The 22,543-nt window shown below is 46.4% G+C and overlaps 1 long non-coding RNA gene across 1 annotated transcript in view; it reads right to left on the reverse strand.

Annotated features, from left to right (window-relative positions):
• LOC128312199 (uncharacterized) overlaps positions 1-18,219 on the reverse strand; it is a 35,034-nt gene extending 16,815 nt beyond the window's left edge. The window contains exon 1 of the long non-coding RNA XR_008291179.1: positions 17,847-18,219. This is a non-coding gene — a long non-coding RNA (uncharacterized LOC128312199). The remainder of the gene's footprint in view (positions 1-17,846) is intronic.
• Between the last annotated feature and the right edge of the window lie 4,324 nt (positions 18,220-22,543).

Raw genomic sequence — 22,543 nt, forward strand, 5'->3', positions numbered from 1 at the left:
AGCCAAGAGGTCCACTTTGTTTGCTTGGAGAGACCTCATCCGGCCACTTCAATACCCGCTCAGTCTTAATTTTCCCTCCTACAAAATGTGTCTAATAAAGCCCACCAAGAGTCGGTCTGTGGGGATTCGTATATTAATATCACCAAACCCTTTTGAAAATGAGCCCATGATTGTCACCATTCAGGCCTGGCACGGTAGAAACGTTCAACAGCTTGCCCAAGTCGTGGAGCCAGACTGTGCTTTTAGCCACTACAGCAAGCAAGGGAGAGAACAAGCGAGCACACACGTGTGCCTAAAAAAGGGCCGGAAGAAAACACGGCACAGTATCTCTCTCCTGGTTGGTGGTAGGATTATGGATGATTTTTTTTCTTTCACTACAGTATCTGCATTTTATCTAGATTCTTCTCATTTCTACAGTGAAATAGGCATTGCTTTTATAAGAATAAGTTTTCAATGTTATTTTGCAAAAGCACCTGCCATTCCTGTCTCTCTGACCACCATGCTTTCTCCCCCAGAGCAGCGGACTCAAGGAGGGCCAGTGCCCGCACCGTTAGTCAGGCTCAAGCCATTCCTCACACACAGCCCCCAAAACAAGGCAGAATGACAAGAAGAGGTTAGCCAGCTGCTAAGAAATGTCATCATCAAGGCAGGGGAAAGTGGTCTCACGCACCCCAAATCCACCCGAGCCCCTGATGTCTGGGGACGGTACTGGGGACACAGTGGGAATGATAGAAAGGGACCTTGACGGGGCGAGGAGACCAGACTTCATTGTGTATCTCGTCTTCTACTATCCAAATAACTTCCTCAATATCCGAACTGGCTTTCTCACCTGGGACCCTCTGGGGGCCTCTGGATTCTAAGATAACCCTAAGAGAGGCTGACTATGTGCCAGTCACACTTCATGGTCTTTATATGTGTGATCTCAGTCACCACACGAAGCGCAGGAAGTAGATATCACATTTCACAGATGGGAGCCCTGGAGCTCTTAGACAAAATGACCGCATCAAGGTCACAAAGCAAGTAAGCCACAGAACTTGGATGCAAACCCAGGTATATCTGACCCCAGATTTTAGAGATCTTTCCGAGTTAATGATGTTGCCAGATTTCTAACTCCAGTATTTCAAATATGCTCGAACTCAAGCTGCATGTCAGTGGTGTTGGCATTGTCATCACAGCTTCGGGGACTGAGTTGTAAGTGAAGTGCTCTGTGACCCTTAACCCTATTTCCCTTCTCCCTTTCTTATCACACAGCCTCCATGAAGTGCTTCGGGGCCTCTCGAGCTTTCCAAGGAAAGGAAGCCAGTTCCTTAGGAAGAGCACTCGGTTCTCTGGCACCCACGGAGAGACAATCGCACATTAGCCCCTAGGTGCTGGCCCATAAGCTTTTCCCAGAACGGACCAGAAGCGGGAGGGGGGGGGGGCAGCACTACACCCAGTGGGTTAGCTCTTCGGGCAGGCAGCAATAATGGAGAACGTGATAAGCTGTCACTAGAAGCCAGCTCAGTTCTCTGAGACTTAATGGTAGAATAACACAATAGGGTCAGACTAAAAAGGTTCCCTTATGAAAATTTTATCAGCAACTTTGGTAAATGGCTATGGGAAAGGTGCTCTGCTCCCAGGCAGACCTGGGACCCGGTTTTACAAGGTACAGGCGGCCTGCACTGCATCACCCCCCACAAGATATTAAGGGCACTCAAATTGAATTAACACCAAATCAAGCCGGTGCACTTAACAATACAAATGCACTTAAGGGATGCCTCAGGATGATTTGTGACTAAAGAAAGCAAAGAAGAAAACGGCCTGCAAGCCACAAGGGTGGTGTTGTGTGTCATATACAGGAAAGGCCATAAGTAGAACTTAGAATACCGGAAAACCATGAACTTCGGGGGCTCTCAAATACCTTAGACCCAGCCGTAAAGTAGAAGGCCGCTTTTGTGGTATGCAGAAACAATTGATAAATAAATTACAGCCAATTTTCTTAGTGGCAGGGTCTCCATTACCTCTGACAGCAGCCTAACTACTCCGCTAAGATGATAAGAGGCAAATAATGGCGGATCAGGTAGCGCCCCAGGAAATTCTTCACCAGCTGCCAGGTCTCTTCATGACAGTGATGACACAAAGATCCTCAGTGAGAGCCAAGTGATGAGAAGTGACAGTTCGCCAGGCAGACCGTGACAGGTCCTAAAAAGAATCAGCTGAAAGTGTCCCTGGCAGATGGGACCCCAGAGTCAGGGCTGGCCCTTTGGTTTCTTTCCTTCCCCTGTCAGTGTTTGTCCACACACATTTCCCCTTCGTATGTCTCCCTCCTTTGCTGTCTCCCTCACCCTCTTCCCACACCCCTCTTCTCACCCCCTCACCTTCTCTTTCAAATATATCCTGTCTACTGAGCTGGAAGACAATTTGGCCATCTTCATAGATGAATGGCTCTTCTGAGATTATCTTGGAAACTTGGATATATTCTGGACTTGAGAGAATTCAGGGGGAAAAAATGGCCTCACTGGGGATTCCTTTCCATCAAGTGAAATACACACAAAAGCATGCTTTTGTTATCCTTCCAGGAAAGAGCTGTCTCCACGCAGGGTCTTACTCTGAAAACGGGCTCCATTTAGGTTGGAGGTGGCCTCATTTTGTCAGAGTTAAAGCAATTGCTCGCCGAGTCACGAGGTGGCTGAGAAACTGGGGCAGGCAGGTTCCATTTTTCACTACAGAGAAAGAAGTTCTCAAAAAGTAAGAAGGACCATTTCTAGCTGCTCTTGTACCTCAGCCAGGACGTGCTCACTCCAGGAGGTAGGCATTATCATAAGGGAAGCTGGGTGAATGCAAAGGTCTCCACGTCTAGAATGAACGATCTTGGGCCCTTGATCTTCAGCTGGGTGACTTTGAGTGAGTGCCTTGATTTCTTGGAGTTAAACTTTCTCCATGAGTTAAATAGAGACATTTGCATCTTTAACATCCTCCTGGGATCGTTTAGAGGACACGGCAAAAGTAATTATGGGAAAGATCTTGAGAAACTAGGAACCATCTACGAATATAAGGCATCGTAATAAAGAAAATAATCCACAAATTGCACATGCAGACACACTTCTTACAAAAACAATCTGGGGTCCCAAGAAAGACCAATCTACTCCTGGTTTTCCATAACAGCGGACTTGTCTGATCATCGGAGGAACAGAAGAGCAAACAAACATGAATGAAATCCGCTGAAATCCCCAACTCAAAAGTAACTGTACCAATTACTTTCCAGCTTCTCCCAAACTGAACTTTGAAGCCAAAACAATGAATGGTCTAATTCTTGGGGGCCAGAGATTTGCCTCATCTTCAGATCGTCCTCACAGAAAATGCACCCCCTACCCTGCACTGGCACACCAGGTGGCTGAAGACAGACTCCAGAACACACACTCCTCCATGAACTTCACCTCTACTCTGAGCATCTGGAGTCCCTGCCCATGTCCTATTTGGGTGATCCCTCTATTCCTCTACATGATCCCTTATATGCTTAGGGATCACCACTACTTGCACTGCTTACTCATTACTTATCCTTAGTCCCTTTTCCTCAACAACCTTCTCTGAAGTTCACGACTCGTTACTCATTGATGATTCATCCAGTCAACAAGCAGTTATTGAGTACTTGATGCCAGTATGGTGCTTGGTGACAAGAATATGGCGGTCCATAAGACAACACTCCCAACTCCAGGAGCTGACTTTCTGCCTCACTGTCCCTTTCTGGAGGCCGTCTTTGGTTTCTCTATGTATTTCTAAAATGCACCTAAGCTGACAACACCTCTCCAGTGAGGCAAAACCCTCTATAAATTGGAAAGAAAGCAAAATTTGCGTTATGTGGAAGCCTCCAGTTAAATGTGGCCAACTCCATCCTTCAGGCCCATCAGGCAGAACCCATTCCTGTCTCACCAGGGCTCCCACAGACTCATACATTATTTTATTACATAATGTTTTTAATTATCTGTTTGCCTGTCTCTCTCTCCCCACCATACTTTGGTCTTTTTAGGCTTGGGTGCCCTGCTCATCTTACTCATGCCTGAGTTCCAGCACATATCACAGGCCTGGCACTTAGCTGGTATTCAGTAAATGAATGAATGAATGAATTTGCTTCTCTTTCCTTTCTCTGTCCAAAACCTTCTCTTCTTTTTTTCCCTTCTTTTCCCTTTTTTCCCTTCTTTTCTATCAGCTCCAGCCCCAGCCTGTGATCCAGGGAGGGAGGGTTGCTAAGTGGTTATCAACACAGACTCTCCTTGGAGTGTTTTGGGGTGGGTCTCTATTGGCTTGCAAGAGCAGCTTATTAAATATTCAGGAGTTTTTGGAGCTGATTTTAAGCTGTTGGTAACTGGAAATTGGCTGTGGTGGGAGTATTTACACAATGGAAATCAATAAAGGATGCACATCAAGATTTAGGGGTTTGGTTTTGCTTTGGTTGTTTTTTGTTGTTTTTGTTTTTGTTTTTGTTTTGAGAGCCCGCTTCTCTGCACACCACTGCTCTGATTTAGCCAGACCCGGATTTGTGGCTCAGCTCTACTGCTCATTAATTGTGTGGCCGTGGACACCTTGCTTGATATCTCTAATGCTGGTTTCTTCATCTATAAAGTGAAGGTGATAATTGTGGCTTCACGGGGTTATTATGAGAATTAAGTGACCTAATGTTTATACAGTGTTTCACACGGCTCTTCATACACCGTAAGTGTCCAGTAAGACTGATGTATTAGTATTCGTACTTGGATCAGTATTATTCCCTGGCTTTCAGTCAATGTGTTGTTTCATCCAGTTTGTTACACTTTTGTTTCTTCTTATTGCCTGAATGATTTGTGACAACTTAAAAAAGGGCAAAAGCCATAAAACAAAAAAAAAGAGAAATTAAAAAATCAAGATCAGGGGAAATAAAAATTATGGTACAAAGTCACAGTGACAACACTATCATAATCGGAGAGAATCTGATCGACCGAGGCTCACTAGAGTGTTCGTTGGGACATTTTAAGGGGTTGCCAGCAGAGCCACGGAGGGTCGCGGCAGAAGGGGCCTCGGAGATCTTCCGGTCCGAGGCTTCACTCTACTGAAGAAAACTGAGGTAGGCAGACAGGAAGAAATCGTTTCTTGAGCACTTACAAGCACACGAGCAGACGCTTTCACTGTCGGCATCTCCAATTCACAGATGAAGCTGTCGAGATAAGGGACATAACAGGCCTTTCCCGATGCCACCAGGCCGGTGGTGGCAGAAACGATATTAGGACTCAGATTCCCATTTCCCACTCCTCTCCCTTTAGTCTCAGGGAACCATGCTGTCTCCTGGCTGCAGGAAGATCCATTTGGTGATAACAGCTTCCTGAAGATCAAACAGTCTCTCAAGATCCAACCGAATCATACTCACACAGAGAAACTGCAGACTGTGTGATGCAGGGGACTTCCCTGGGAATTTCCTGGGTCTGACTGTGACATTTGAAAGAATGACAAGCAGAAGCCCAGTGGCAAGAACAGCTGCTCCTGCATAAAACACATCCTCATTCTGTGTTGGCCTCGGAAAAGAGACCCGTGTTCTTCATTCATATTCCTCTGAGGTCCACTCTGAAGGTCGAGTCTTTTTCTGCTGCCCTTATAACTAGGATTCTTTTTTTTCCCCCTAACTTCTACCAACAGCTTCAACTTCATTCTTCACAAAACCTTCTGTTAGAGTGGGTCATAGGCGCTGAAATTAAATCTTTTTTCCCTCCCTCTTCATCTGAAAGAAGCAGCACAGAGCCAGAAAGGGGTTAAAAAGCAACCAACGGATCGACCTGGGAGGGCAAGGAAGAAGCTGCGTAATCCACAAAGTGAATGGATCCACCGCCTATGGAGGGTTGGAAGCAACGTCTCATTTATTAGGCCACCACCCTTGTTTTGCAGCAAGCGGGCCAGCGGGCCAGCCTGGGGGGTCTATTTTATGGGGATTGTGTTATTGCCCTCAGAGCTGTAGCTGACCTCACACCAAATAAACACGTCAGTCACTTCTCAAGTCACCGTTCCCAGGTGTGGCACAGAGGCACCATGCATGGACCCGTGGCTTCCTTTTCCCCATCTGCACTCAGAAATGGCTCTCAAAATCCCAGTGTCCATGCTAACAGCTGTCTCTCCCTATCTCCTTCCCAGATTGTCTGCCACATCTGTCCAAGGTTTCATGAAGTGCACCTACAAAGCCATCCGAGTGGCAGGGCAAGCCACCAGCCCTCAGAGAAACTTCTGAATAAAAAAGAAGGCCCTGAAAGGAGAAAATACACAATTAAATACACAATTAATACACAATACACAATTAATTAATACACAATTAATTAATTAATACACAATTAAATACACAATACACAATTAAATACAAATTTTCAATTACAATACACACGCACACACATATATGTATACATATATACATATATATGTGTGTATATATATGTATACATATATATACACACATATATATATACACATATATATAATATATTTCCCTCGAAAGTTAGGTTGGCGTTTTTTCCTTACTATTTCCTTACCAGTTTTTCTTAAGTGTGTTTTTTATTATTTGTTTTTCATACAGCAGAATTAACTTCTCCAGACTTAATCCCAGGTGGGCTTAACCACAGGCACCATCATTCTGCCACCTGTTTGGGTGAGCTTGGGTAACACTGACTCACTCTTACGTTTCTAAACGAGGCAGGTATGATGCAAAAGAGGATCTGCCACCACACCAGAAATCAAAGAAAACCTTCAAAAGCCAACAGGAAAGCCAACTCTAAGTGCTATTTGCATTGCCCATCATGTGGAAGCCCTGTCCAGATCGTTCTCCTCTAGACACTGATGTGCTCATCTGGGGGGGGAGGGGGTCTATGTTTGGTCTGTAGTTCCTCTAGAAGATTCATATGGATTCCCAACTCCTCCACTCACTACCTCTGGGACCTGAGGCAAGTCACGCCAAACCCTTAAGGGTAAAATGGGACCTGCCTTCCATACTTCCCATAACAAAGACAAATGTGCTTCGGGAACAATATGCAGTAGAAAAATGGCAGCTGTTGTTATTGTGATAAGACCAAAAGTGAGAGGAGTATGTTTCACCAGATAAAATATGGGGTGCTTGGCTCCGAATACATTTCTTTTGCAGTGAGGCCACCACGGAGACAGCGCAGGCTGACCTCCACGTCTGTGGGAGAATGCTCCATCTTGGGAAGACAGAAGCAATGCATTATGGGAAAGCGACAGCTTGCCCATTGTCCAGAGAACCAACCTGAAACCACACTCTTTAGAAAGGGTTGCGTGTATGCCGCAAACAAAAAGAATTCAAACAATTGGGGTTACTCTGGGACTGTTTTCCCGGGGCCAACCTTGGGAACTTTACTGGGGATTTACTTTCCTCGTTACCTGAGGGAAATAGGAAGCGCAGTTGAGATGATTATAACTCTATTCTGAAGGTAAAACAACAGCTCTGGTTTGGCGTGTGTTTTATTCCCACCTCTCCTTCAGGCGTTACCTGAAGTATCCCCAGGGAAACAGGGCTGGGAGTTGGTATCTTTGCAGGCCTGTTACAAGGTCCTTTTGTGTTCTGCTTCTCAAGTGTCTGAGCCTGTAACTTAAAACTACAACTGGTAAAGTACCTCTTTAGGCAGAAGTACCATTGAAATTCATTACCGCCTCTGAGAGCCAGGGAGAGGAGCAGACACTCGTGTGGATAAGGCCCTCACCCTTCCAAACACGTCTGGACCAGGTGAGGGTGGCCTGTGCAGGCCGGCAGGGTGACAGGCAAGGGGCTGAGGAATGGAGGGAGGAAAGAGGCAGGCAAGTGTTCTCACGGTGGACGGTGAGGGGAGAGTGGAAGGATGTGGTCATGGGGAGAGAGGAAAGAAAGATGAATGGGGCCTGAGTCAGTCATAGGCTAAAGCAAACAGGAAGGTTTTAAAGTGAGATTTGAGGAGAGGAAGTGGTTCTGAGCAAGGGAGGGAGAGAGTTCCAGAGATCTGTCTTGGAAAAGAGCTACTCTTCATTTTTTTGGATAGTCCTCCTCATGTGAATATTTCTTGGCCGTTCTGACAGACGGGTGAACCAATTTATTATTATTTTTTTTTTAAATCACAACTGGCTCCAACCTTTCCCTAGAACTTGAACCAGAAAGGATTGAGACTTTAGGTTTGAAAACACTCAGCGGATTCATTTGTGTTAAATTGTGCTGCTGCCTGCTGCTCCCAGCAAACACCCTGGGCCACCGATGACGAGAGACGGGGAGGGGACGGGAGCATCCCAGCCCCTGCTGAGGTCACCTCTCTCATACTGTGTCCAGTGCCCCTCGGTGATCCAGGGAGCACGATCCCAGGAGAGTTCTGCACCTTTCTAAATCTCTCTAAATTTCCAAATGTAGAATTAGATTAGCTAACTCCAGGAGGGGCTGTGTTTGGTGGAGGGAGGGAAGACGGATGGAGTTTCGGGGCTGGGGGTCCAGAGTAAGCTCACATGAAAGACAAGGGGTTTTTGTCTGGTATTCCATGAAAGGCATAAAGACACAGATCCAACCAAATAAAGGGTGACCTTTGAGAGATGCACAGTGCCATGCTTCCTGTGAACTAGTATTAGGACAGTTCTAGAAGCCCCAGATCAAAAACAAATCCAACTAACCATGCAAACAAACAGGCCTTCATTGAAAGAACCTTAAAATAGCAACTCTTTCCATTTCCTTGGGGAAGACCCTCTTCCCAAGACAGGTTATCAGATATTGTTCTGTCCACATTGTGAAAGATGATAAAATCCTCTGGGTTTTGCCTTTGCTTCGTGTTTCACGTCTTTGGGAAGTGAAACCTCCTGGACTTTATTTTTTGCATCTGTAAAGTGGGCATAATAAGCTTTGCACCCAACTCAAAACAAATTTATTTACTCACATAGTTTGAACTTATGTAAAGATCTCGGTGTGTTTGTTTACAAAAGAATATTTTTCATAATAGCAAAAGTTGTTGCAGAACAACAACTAATGACATCCAGGTGATTGCTCCTTTCTAGTCTAAAACTGAACTCAGGTACAAAAAAGCTTAACGCCATATTAATTTTTTTTTTTATTGAGCTAGACAATAAACTATTTAAATAAAAACCCCAACATTTTCCTGTGCTGTGTCCATAGTCTCTATTATGGAGTCAAAATTCACTTCTGCATCGTAATAAAATTCCAAACCTTCTTAATAGTAAACACATAAATATTTACTTTATTTTAACAGCTTTATTGAGATATAATATGTTTCTTCATATTATTTTTGCACTTTAAAACTGCACTGTCAGGGGCACCTGAAGTCAGTCAGTTAAGCGTCTGACTTCAGCTCGGGTCATGATCTCGCCGTTTGTGAGTTCAAGCCCTGCGCTGGGCTCTGTGCTGACAGCTTAGAGCCTGGAGCCTGCTTCAGACTCTGTGTCTCCCTCTCTCTCTGACCCTCCCCTGATTCCTCTCTGTCTCTCTCTCTCACTCTTTCAAAAAGAAATAAACATTTTTAAAAACCTGCTGTCAAATACAGTAGTCACTAACCTCATATGGCTACTAAAATTCAAACTAAACTTTGTATAATTTAATAGAATTAAAAATCCAGTTCCTCAGTCACAGTAATCGTATTTCAAGTGCACACTAGCCATACGTGGCCAGTGGCTCTGGATTAGATAGTACAAATAGAGCCTATTTCCATCATTATAGAAAGTTCTATTGAACAACAGTGTTCTAAAATAATACATACTCATTACAAAAATTTGGAAAATACATAAAATCAAGAAAAAGATAAATCTATTTCTTACTTTCCTATCCCCCAGTGAAAAGCACTATTAATATTTTGACAGATTCTTTACAATGCTGTTGGTTTTTCTCCTGCACATCTGTTTTGTTTACATTACATGGCTTTGATCTCTTGGATCTGCAATGTTATAATCTGCCTTCTTAACTTTAAAATAGTGGCATTCTTCTACATTGTTTTCTGTTTCTCAGAAACATTTTCAATGGCTGCAGAATACTTCATCAAGTAGAGGTGCCATTACTATAAAAAGAGCATGGGTTTAGATTTTTTTTTTAAATAAAAAAAAGGTAAAATTTAAAAATCGATAGCATTTGCTAGCTTTAAAAGGGGCTGGAGAAATAGCTTCATTTTACAGTAGTTTCTGATCACTTGTATTTTGCTAGACACATTCACAAAATCCAATGGACCACAGGAGTGGAGGCTTCCTCTCCCTTCTTGAGCTCCTAAAAATGGTGGAGGCCACTGGAGTGTCATCACACATGAGAACACCCATCCCCCGCTACGTTAGAGCTGTGCTCAGCAGATGCTAAGTAAGGGCAACACGCTGTAGAATGAGGATAATCACCCTGAAATTACACGTTTCATTTGCCAAAAGCTAAAGCAAAAGGATTATGTTCTCGAAGAGCATTCTCTCGGCAGTACACCATGAGCCTCGCAGGGCTGATGTGAGTAGCTGATGAGGTGATTTACCTGAAAGGGCCCCATACAGTGCCTGGCACACTCTCTCTAGAAAACTGCCAGAACCTTCACTCTTCTGGTTCTCCTTCCACAGTGGCTGATCCTTCTCCATCCTCTTTGCGGGATCCTTTCCACTTCCTGAAAGTCTGAGCGTCCAGAGCCCCAGATTCTGCCTTTCGGCCTCACTCCATTAACATTCTCTCCCCGGCTGATCTCAGTCAGCTTCATGGCTTTACCAACCATGGGGACCCCCAAACTTCTCTCTGCCTCCTGACCTCTCTCTGATCTCCAGTCTCAAAGACCCACCTGAACATATCCTATGGGTATCCCAAAATTAAAATGTAATTTTACATCATTCTCTCCATCATACGAACAAACTTGGGCTGGGGGGGAGCAGATTATAAATTTTCAAAAACTTGGGGTCCTCCTCACCCTCAGCTTTCTCCAACACCCAGTTCATCATTAAATCTCGTAAATTCTGCCTTCTCCACCTCCACTGCCCCCGCCCAGCTACCATCTTCTCTCTGCTTCTACCTAGTGCCTCAGGACCTCAAGCCTTCACTCTACCTCTCGGCCAGGGCGGTTCCATCCAACCCACCTTCCCCAAGGTGTTTGAAAATAGGTGGAGGGGCGCCTGGGTGGCGCAGTCGGTTAAGCGTCCGACTTCAGCCAGGTCACGATCTCGCGGTCCGTGAGTTCGAGCCCCGCGTCAGGCTCTGGGCTGATGGCTCAGAGCCTGGAGCCTGCTTCCGATTCTGTGTCTCCCTCTCTCTCTGCCCCTCCCCCGTTCATGCTCTGTCTCTCTCTGTCCCCAAAAAAATAAATAAATGTTGAAAGAAAAAAATTTAAAAAAGAAAAGAGGTGGAAGCATTGAGAGTTTTCACAATAATGCTTGTCCACTTTAATGCCTGGAGGATGAGTATCCTAAATACTTAGGACAATCCTTCACAGCTAATTATTACCCCCGCCCCAAATGCCAATAGCCCCCCACTGGGAAGCCCTGAATCTGTGTGATCCTTTTAAAACTAAGCCAGGTGTGGTTTTGCTAGGTTCAAAATCCCCCGTGGCTCCCCACTCCACTCAGAGTAAAATCCTAATTTCTTTTTTTTTAATTTTTTTTTTCAACGTTTATTTATTTTTTTGGGGACAGAGAGAGACAGAGCATGAACGGGCGAGGGGCAGAGAGAGAGGGAGACACAGAATCGGAAACAGGCTCCAGGCTCTGAGCCATCAGCCCAGAGCCCGACACGGGGCTCGAACTCACGGACCGCGAGATCGTGACCTGGCTGAAGTCGGACACTTAACCGACTGCGCCACCCAGGCGCCCCCCTAATTTCTTAACTATGACCTCGGAGGCACCCTATTCCACTGTGACCTTCCAGGCCCCACTCCTCAGTTGCTTCCTGTCCCCCTCACTCTGTTCCACCCCACATGGCCTCTTGCTCTCTCTGATCTGGGCCTTCACACTGGCTGCTCCACCTGCCTGGGGAGTCCCACCTGGCCCCCTCCCTCTGCACCCAGGCTTCTGCTCCAGGTCACCTCTTCAGAAGGCCTTTGCTGGGGCGCCTGGGCGGTTCAGTCAGTTAAGCATCTGACTTTGGCTCAGGTCACGATCTCAAGGGTCATGAGTTCGAGCCCCGCATCAGGCTCTGTGCCGACAGCTCGGAGCCTGGAGCCTGCTTCGGATTCTGTGTCTCCCTCTCTCTCTGCCCCTCCCCCACTCATGCTCTGTCTCTCCCTCAGAAGTAAAATAAACATTAAAAAAAAGTTTTTTTTTAAAGAAGGCCTTTGCCACCTCCACCACTTACAATAGACCCAAACCCCAGGAGCCCTTCAATGTTGGTCTTCTTTGTTTTCTTACTCCTCATTAACACTTATTTACTTCTTTATTCACATGCTGTCTCCTCCTCCTGAACTTAAACTCCATGATGTCAGGAACTTGCTGCAGGTGGTGGCTTGTTCTTTTCACTGTCAGCCCCCCCCCCCCCCCCCCCCCCCCGAGTCTAACCAGTCTGCAGGTGGAGAGAAATCCTGACAAAACTCAGCAACCATAGGGAGCACTTCCCAACGCAGGCTCCGTTCGGAGCACTCTCCATGCATTGACTGAGCTTTCTAATCCTGCTGTAACAAATCACTACAAACCTAGTGGCTTAAAACAACACGAATTTATTATCTTACAGTGCTGGGGGTCAGAAGTTCAAAATTTGTCTCGCTGGGCTAAAATCAAGGTGTCAGCTGGGCCGTGTGCCTGCTGGAGGCTCTAGGAGTGAATCTGCTCCTTGCCCTTTCTTTCCAACCTCTAGAAGCTGCCTGTTTTCCTTGACTGTGGCCCTTTCTCCATCTGCTGCCTCTGCTGTCCCCATCTATGACCCTTATGATTATATTGGGCCCACTCACATAAGCCCGATGATCTTCCCATCCCCAAACTGTTAACTTAATCACATCTGCAAAGTCTCCTTTGCTACATACGGTAACATGTTCACAGGTCCTAGGGATTCGGCACCATGTGGGGCCATTATTCTGTCTACCTGCTTAACCCACTCCAGACTGCTTTTATTCACAACGCTTCCAGGGTTTTTCCATACCAAAACCAAGTCCTCCCCCTGGGTGTCCTTCAATTCAGTCTCTCCTGACCCTCTCTCTCTCCCTGATAGCATCAGATCCACAAGTTAAAGGCTCCGTCCTACAAGACTGCTCTCACTTTAGATGTCAGTTGCTATAGATTTTGGGGGTTCCCACAATCCCCTCCTCAAGTTTGATAATTTGCTTGGGTAACCCACAGGGCTCAGGAAAGTACTTCACTTATTACCAGTTATTATAAAGAATGCAACTCACGACAAACCAGATGGAGGAAACACAAGGAAGGCAAGGTAGGGGGAATAGGCACAGGGCTTCCATGCCCTCTCTAGGTGAACCACCCTCCCAGCAACCCAAAAGCTCTCCAAACCCCCAAATTTAGGGGTCCTTATGGCAGTTTCATTATGTAGGAACAATTGATTAAATCGCTGACAATTGGCGATTCACTAAATCTCCAGCCCCTCTCCCTTTTCAGAAGTCAGAGAGTGGGTAGAAATTTCCAGGCTTCTAAACAAGGTTTGGTCTTTCCAGTGACCAGCACCCATCCTGAAGCTCTCTAGAGGCCCACCAAGAGCCATCACATTAGAACAAAAGATGTTCCTCTCACCCAGGAAATTCCAAGGGATTTAGGATCTCTGTGTTAAGAACTAGGACAAAGGCCAAATATACATATTTTTATTATGACACACCCACCTCTCCTCCTAGCAACGTTATGAGATAGGTTCCAATATTACCCTGACTTTACAGATGAGAACCCTGAGGCAGACAGGATGAAGTCATTGTTCAAGTTCACAGAACTAAAACGGGACACAGTTGGCCTTCCTAACTCTCAGGCTATAGGGTCAGCACTCAGTGCATTGTGTTGAAACTTATTATTTTTATTTTTTGTACATTTGCAGTTATGCATGGGTCTTATCCCCAGACCCAGCTTAGAAGGATGATGGCACCATCAGACGACAACCTGGAAGACTTTTAAATGGTTACTCTGAGGGGCGCCTGGGTGGCTCAGTCAGTTAAGCGGCCGACTTCGGCTCAGGTCATGGTCTCGCGGTCCGTGGGTTCGAGCCCCGCGTCAGGCTCTGTGCTGACAGCTCACACCCTGGAGCCTGTTTCAGATTCTGTGTCTCCCTCTCTCTGACCCTCCCCCGTTCATGCTTTGTCTCTCTCTGTCTCAAAAATAAATAAACGTTAAAAAAAATTTTTTTTTTAATTAAAAAAAAATAAATGGCTACTCTGAGAATTTTTTGAACTTGATGTTAGCTGTTTCCATATTTAGCCCTCCCTGCTTTGTTCTTCCCTCTGGTTCTACCAGGGACACATAGGAAACTACCACTAATCAAGGAATCTCCAGGGGTGTAGGAGAAACAGAGGAGAGGATCTTTGGAGAACACAAGAAGTGTTTATAGGGGCTCACTATACCTGGACTGTCCCTCCCCATCTAGCTGGTGCATGAGAATCCAATCTAAACGTCACCTCCTCTGGGAGCTCTCCTTGACTTCCACGTGCAGATATGGATTCCTTTCTCCTTTGTGTCAGCTCTGGCTTCATGCACACCTGCACGACAGCATTTATCACAAGGTACCGATTATCTATTACTGATCCTTCCCCTTCTAGCTAGAGAGCTCCTTGAGGGCAGACAGTCTCAGGATGGCAGGACAGTGGTCACTAGGGTGTGGTTCCAGGAGCCCTGAGCAGGGATCTCCCTTCACTCTCTCTGGCCACAGACTGGCTGTTGTCTACAAAGCCAGCATCAGGACCAACCTTCAGTATATACAGGCTGCACCCTGGGCTCAGCTGTGGACCCGAAGAAAGACCACACCCCTTCCCGTGCTCAGAGATAGGAAGGCCTCACGAGCACGCTTTGAAAACAGCACTGAACCCCAAAGAGAAAGGAGTATTTCTTCCAGGAGACAGGGAACGGCATGGTCAGGCCAGTCTACAGGTGCTAGGAACCAATGCCAGCCCCTCTCCCCCTTGACAAAGGCTTGCTCAGCCCTGGAACTGAAATGAGGTGCTAACAGGGACAAGATAATGAATGCATCAATGACATGAACAGTGACGTATCTAGGGGAAGAGATGTCCAGATTTACACTCATCTGTGGACCCCCAAATCTCCTGGTAGAGTGATTTTGAAACCATGCCTGAAAATGCATCACTTGAAAAAGCATGCGAAATGAAGAATTGCATCCCCAGTGAGGCAGCCAGCGTCCTGAAGGCCTTTGCACGTGCCAGGTGCCCGTCAGGGGCTCCCCCCGGCCCAACAGCGCAGCAATGGGGGATTCAGCCTTCACAGGCAATAGCAGCAGCCGTCACCACTGATGGTGAGGGCCACACTCAGGAGGCAGGCTGACCAGCAGACTGCTTGTTGGAGAGGCAAAGGAGAATGAGGAAGAGAGAGGCGCCATTCCTTGACCTGTGTCTGCACCAAGTACCCCTACTAAGTTATTTACCATCCTCACATCCTCAAAACAAGCCTACGACAAGGACAAGAAAGTGAGGCTCAGACTGGTGCACTAACTTGCCCAAAGACACAAAGCAAGTGGCACAGCTGAGGCAGAAGCCTTACTTGCCCTCAGTCCCCCAGGCCCCTCCCAGCTCATTACCCTCTCCCACACCAACGACGTCAGGCAGCACTATCACTAGGCAGGAAGTGGAAGAAGATTCGAGGTGGTGGAAAAGTGCTGGGCTCAGCAGGCCCAGATCCCGGGCCAGGCCCTGTGGACTCTGAGAAGGTTCCCTGAGCTCTACAGTGTAGGCTCCTCATCTGTCTGGAGCGGAGCTGCCTGGAGGTCTCTGAGAGGCCACCCAGCTCTACAATTCCATGATCTTCAGAACTTACACCCTTCGGTGAGGATTTGTCCAGCTACTACTCTGAGAAGAATTATTTCCGCGGATATGAGACTCAGAATGTTAAGACTTTGCAAATGTTACCATTCCAGCAACAATGTGCGCATAGAATATTCTTGGCTGAGGAGGGCAACATTTGGAAAGAGGGGAAGGCCGTCTGTCAGCAGTGGGCTTAAATGTGGCTGAATGGTGAGTGGGTGACGGGAGGGGGAATCTGGAAAGGCTCACGGTCTGTTTGAAAAGAAAAAGGGTTTAAATGGAACTTGCTAACTCACTCTGGATTTTAATGACCTCTCAAAATGTGACTCGGGGGAAGGAGAGTTAAAGAGGATCTGGGGAGAGAACAGAGAAGAAGAAAGAGAACGTGATAAAGACGGGACAGACTCAGTGCAGGGGGTCACTGAGCATATCAGCTGGACAGCACGGTCAACCAGTGAGCCAGCCCCTGGGTGCGGAGGCCCACAGTTGACTCTTAAGATTATTCTAATGCCAGCAATTGGATTTGAGAAGCCAACACTTCATTTCAAAATTGGAAAGTTCTAATATAAATAAGGCAGGTCAGTTAGTTAACCTGTGTAGGCCTCAGTTTCCTCATTTCTGGTGTGAAGAGAAGCCTGTACTTCAAAAGGATTTTGCAAGAATAAAATGAGGCAGCACACGTGTAATCCAGCAGTGCCTTTTACTCAGAAATGCTGTCACTCACTCCGGGACGGGAAAAACTGCCTCATGGCAGCCGCAGACAAGGACAGCCAGACCATGCAAGGCCAGCTTTCCCCAGTGATGGCCATGATGCCATGCTAGAGAAGCTGCAGCAGGAAGTTGGGACAGGGACCAAGCCCTCCTCAGAGCCCTCCTTCCTCCCTCTGCTGGCCTCTTTGGATGAGGGAAGGACAGGCTCCAACGGAGCATGGGGTTTCTCAGCGCCCCAAGATGGAGGGGGCTCAAGTCGGTTCTCGTTAGAAGATGAAAGAGATGTGACCCATCTCTTGTGTCCCAAGAGGACGAGTATAGTGGACCGGTTGAGAATTCTGGATTCCAGCTGCTGGGGTTAGACTTCAGATCTATCATGGCACACTCAAGTCAGGCAAGAAGGGGAGTTTAACAAAGACATGTTTTTAACCGGGGTGGGCGGGGGGAGCTGGGTTTAGGAAAACAGCACAGCATGGGGTGGTACCTGAGAGCTGGTTACAGCAGAGAGCTGCTAACACCACAAGACCCCAGAGGTCAAGGAGTGGCTGGCAAGTAGAACCCGAAGAGAGAGCTCCGAGAGAAGGAGAAGGAGAAGGAGAAGGAGAAAGCAATTCACCCAGGCTGATGGGAACAGAGGATGAGCGGGGATGGCAGGGAGGGAGAGAACAACCTGGAACCTTCCCGGAATGGGGTACAAACCAAGGCCTGGGGCCTGCTGGCTACCATCACACCAGAACCCAGCGCTTCTGTCCCTCAGTCTGAGGCTGTGGCCTAAATGTCTCCTTGAACCCATTGCTAATACCCCCATCCACAGCGTTTACCATGTGTCGGGCACGGTTCTAAGTGCCTAGCATGTCATACTCACCGCATCGTCACAGCAGCTCCATTAGGTGGGTATTATTAATATTCCCCTTCACAGATGAGGAAACTGAGGCATGGTGAAAATGAAGCCACTTGCATCAGGTCACACAAGTGGCAGAGCAGAGGCTTGAATCCTGGGATTTTGCCCCAAATCTGTGATCTGAACCACTACTGGATAATTGTCACAGTGGGTCCCTTAAAGGAACCGAGGGGACTGTCTCTGTTACTGAGTAGCAAGGTGGGAGGTATCTTCTCATTTGTTAAAATGTGACGTTTGCTGCCAACCCCTCACCCAGTGCTTCCAGCTGGCTCTCTAAGGTGAACCCTCTCAAGGACACCTCCTGTCCTCCCTCCCGGAGCCAACTCCCTCCTAGAGACGTCTGGTAGGGGACCCTGGAGCAGCCTGCCAGCCTGTACCTTTCCTGGCCGGTCCAACGGCCATGCAGCGTGCCATCCATATACAATAAGGGCTCCACACATTCTTCACCAGTTCAAACAGTCAGACAGTGTGTCCCGGGAACACTGTAGGCCCTTTAACTGTGCTCCCCACGAGGCTCACAGGACAGAGTGGTGAATTCTTGGACAGGAGGCATTTCAAGCTCCGCAGCCAATGTCAAAACTTGATGAGTCAATTGGTGCTTCTCCAACTCATAAGAGCTCATTTCTGGAACAGCAGATACCCAAAGCTCTGTTCCTCACACAGACACACTCCATGTGTCCTTTTCCCCTGGGGGCCTTGCCTCCTGACTGATGTGCCAGTGCTGGGAATGTGCTAACCCTTCCTGTGTCCCCACCCCCTATCCAGCCCAGAGCCAACAATTCTGTGTCACAGATGAGTAGCAAGATGCAGTAGTGAGACGACATATGGCGGGCAGAGCTCTTCCACAATTGTCACCTTACTTCACGCTCGTGACAACCCTGCATGTCAGGCAATAACAATGACAGAGAACATTTATTGATCTCTTAATATGGGCCAGGTCCTCTTAAAAGTGCTTTTTATAGATTACTCATGCAGATACTGTTGATCCCCTGTTTTGCTTTTGGAGAAACTGAGATTGAGGAGGAAAAACAACAATAGGCAATTTATCTGAGTTGCTAAGATTTGAATCCAGGGAGTATTGCCTCTAAATCACTCTGATAGTCTCCCTTCTCAGGTGACAGAGGACTTGGCATGCCTGGATAAACTCTTGGCAGTCCATTCAGAGAGTGGTGGGAACTATTTTTTAAATTTCGAGTAGACTTTGGTGATGGTCGTATTGCCTTTGGAAAGAATGATCAGACAGGACTTGGAAAAGAGAGGTCAGCACAGAGGCAGTAGCAATATTGGACGGATAAAGAAGCAAGACTGCCTGCACGGAAGCCATATCGGGAGGTCGTGAAGAGGAGATAGATTTGCTACCGGAAGTGGAATGAGCTGTGTTGGGTGGGAGATGGGTGGAGGGGTGCAGGGCAAAAAGGAGAAGTTTAGGAACCCTCTCTGGTAAGTGGGTTACCACCTGGAAAGAGATTACAGGAAGGGGCAGATTTAAGAGTTTTGGAGAGAGATTCGTGGGTTCTAATTGAAGTCAAGGCACCCACTGGATACTCAGATGGAAATATCCCATTATGGACTGAATGCTGGTGTCCCCCACGAATTTATATGTTGAAACCCTACCCCCAATGTGACAGTGTTAGAAAGTGGAGCCTTTGGGAGGTAAGTAGGATTACATGAGGCCATGAGGGTGGCGCCCTCACGAATGCGATAAATGCCATAAAAAGTGACTGGAGAGCTTGCTTCCTCTCTCTGCTCTGCACCATATGAGAATACAATCTGAACCCGACTGCACCACACCCTGATCTTAGATTTCCAGGCTCCAGAACTGTGAGAAATATTTTTTTTTATTTATAAACCACTCAGTTTATGGTATTTTTTTTTGACATAGCAGCTTGAGCTAAGACACCCTTCTAGACTGCTCCCTCTTCGTCCTCTAGAAGGGGGTGCAACAGACACCCCAGGGCCCAGTAGTGGCACATCCTGTTGGCTTTCTCATCTCAGTACATGCCAGCCAGACTTCCAATGGCCAGCATCTGCAGTTGCCCAGAGGTCCATGCTTCCAAAGCATCAGCCATTTTGCCCCCACCCAGGGAGTTTATGGCCCTGTCTGAAGACATTTTTGATTGTCACACCAAGTGTAGGGGGGTTGCTACTGGAAAGGATTAAGACCCAGTTGCCCACAGTGGCCACTAGCTTGACAAGCCCTTTGGTGGCTCCCTTCCCTTCCCTTCCTCCCTGCCCCACTCCTCTACTGGGATCTCCCAGGTCCCTCTCCCAATAAGACATTTGCCCTCAAACTACTGTCACAGGGTGTGCTTCTGGGGGTCACAAACAAGATATCTCTCAAGCTGTTTCTGGTCTGAATAAGCAGGTGGAATCTATCTCCTACTCCCACTAGAAAAAGCACGCCCGACCAGGAGGGAAAAGTATGTTTTTAACATCATTATAGAGAAAAGGCAAGAGCCCAAATGAATATAACACAAACAGTGACATCTTAGGACACTCCAGCCTGTGTCCTGAGGAGGTGAGTTTGAAGGAGGCTCAAAGCAACAAGTGAGGCAGATTGGCCGAAAGAAGGAGGAGGGGCTTTCTGAGAAGAAAAAGTGCCCCTGTGGGCGCTGCCCAGATCCCAGCCCCAGGTTGTAACACCCTGGGGTTCTTTCCCTTCCAAGGCCAGGCTCACAGGGCATCCTGGGAATTGTAAACACAACTGTGGAACATTACAAATAGTGCACATGGCCCGGAATGTCCTCCTCCCTGTGCACTTCCTCTTTGTGGGAGGGAACAAAATGGCTGCAAATGTCTCCAACGCGAAGGGAAATCTTTGCTGGTATCACGGCCAGGGGATTACATCTGCCTACAGTTACAGGATGTATCACTTGCAGAGAATTCCTTCCACAACATACTCAAAGAAAAAAAAAGCATTAAATAGCTAGCTAAATTTGATCTATATTTTTTCATTTTGTTTTTTTTTCTCCTGTGGTTTTTCACCAAACTCCACTTTGACATGCCATTAAAAGAAAACCCTATGTATATGAGCAATAGATTTAAAAAGAAGAAAAAAAAAAAAAGAATGTATCCAACAACCCAACATATACAATTTGGAAGAAGTAACTGGATCCTCTGCTCTGGCAGGCCGTAAACTGGGCTAGGGAGGGACATTGTTTTTCTTTTGGTCATTCTGCCAAGTTAAAAAGGAAGTTGGAGATTAGAACAAAATATTTCAATCAAAAATGAATCCTTCAATGAAAGTTGCTTGATCCCCTTTGCTACCACCCCCTGCCTCCTTTCCCCCTTATTGGAAGCATATTTCTCTTTGAAAAGAAGTAGTGTATTGTTGCTGAATAGAAGGGGGACAGCCCACTGGGGAGACACATCGATCTCATCATTTTAAAAGTGGGAGATAAATGACCTAAGGCCTCTTCCCAATCAAATGCTGTTTCTGCACATTCTCGGAATAAATGGCACGGTTTTCCCTGGTGACCAGCGAGTGCTCTCCCCATAGCTGGGCCTGCCCTATGCTAGCCATGCAGCCCAGCTCCCGGAACGAGCCTAAGTGCAATTAAGATGGATACATCTGAGCAATGCCAGGGCATCACATCGTTCTTTGAAACTCGAACAAGACCTTGACTCTTCCTAATGGCACACTTGTAAAATAGCCCCAGTATCAAGATGCAGTATTGTGACTTCTCGAAATCTCCCTCAAATTCACCAGAAGAGATGGATAGATAACTTAGGTTCCTCAAATACTGCCATAGAAGAAGATCCAAGAAAAGAGAAGGAAGGAACGGAGCCACATCTGATATCCAAACATCTCCCCTTCCACTGCATCCTGCCAGTCTCTCCTCAAAAGGATTCCATCTTTTTTAAGTAGGAAGGAAGATAGTGTTAAATTTTAATTCCAGTTTAGTTAACATACAGTGTTATATTATTTTCAGCTGTACAATATAGTGATTCAACAATTCTATACATTACTCACTGCTCATCATAAGTGTACTCTTGATGGGTGAGATAGGTGGTGGGCATTAAAAAGGATTCCATTTGTGAAGTGGCCCAAGTAGATGTGGTCCTCTTGGTACTGAGCCCACTTAATACATTTTTGAAAGGACAACGCAAAACAAATAATGTGGTGGGACATTTTGACAACCAGGTCATGCTTGTTAGAAACGTGGTTCAAGACTTTATTCAGGAATGGAGCGCCTGGGTGGCTCAATCAGTTAAGCATCCAACTTTGGCTCAGGTCATCATCTCACAGTTCGTGGGTTCGAGCCCTGCGTTGGGCTCTGTGCTGACAGCTCGGAGCCTGGAGCCTGCTTCGGATTCTGTGTCTCCTTTGCTCTCTGTCCCTCCCCCACTCACGCTCTGCCTCTCTCTCTCTCTCAAAAAGAAATAAACGTTAAAAAATTAAAAAAAAAGAATTTATGCAGGAAAAAATCAGCGAGAATGTGATTCTGAAAGAGATCAAGCAATCAAGAGCTCTTTTATTAAATCAGCTATCATCTGACAATGTAATGGAGCCAACCAATATGAATTAGACCGTCATAATAAATAACAGAATTATCAAAGACATAAAAACATAAGGGTACATTCATGGTATTAACAACACCATGGCAATACATAATAATGGTTTTGCTCTCTAGAGGCAAGAATGAGTTGTATTCTACAATGGATTTTACAATAAACATTTGCAAATAATATGTATTTTGATAGCAAACAATTATACAGAGCCCATATATATCATGATTTTTCTCCTTAACCTCTCTGGCTTCACCACCCTGTGACCTCATATATTTCAATGCTGACCTGGTAAGAGAGATGTTTGAAGTATCACACTTCCTTGACTTAACATCCACCCAATACTTACGCAAGTAACCTGGAAGCCTGGCATTCCCCCTTGCAAATGCTAAAAATTCTAGCTTTTAAAACTGGAAAAGAGCATCACCATTAAATGAGCCTCGATAAACCCACAATGGGCATCTGTGAGTGAGAGCCTTTTCCGTGGTCCATTTTGCTCACCTACAGCATGTCCTGAGCCAGAGGCAGTTGCTAGTTTTACCCAATTTGTGTGTGTGTGTGTGTG

The sequence above is a fragment of the Acinonyx jubatus genome, chromosome D4, assembly GCF_027475565.1.
Source record: "Acinonyx jubatus isolate Ajub_Pintada_27869175 chromosome D4, VMU_Ajub_asm_v1.0, whole genome shotgun sequence".
NCBI lineage: Eukaryota > Metazoa > Chordata > Mammalia > Carnivora > Felidae > Acinonyx > Acinonyx jubatus.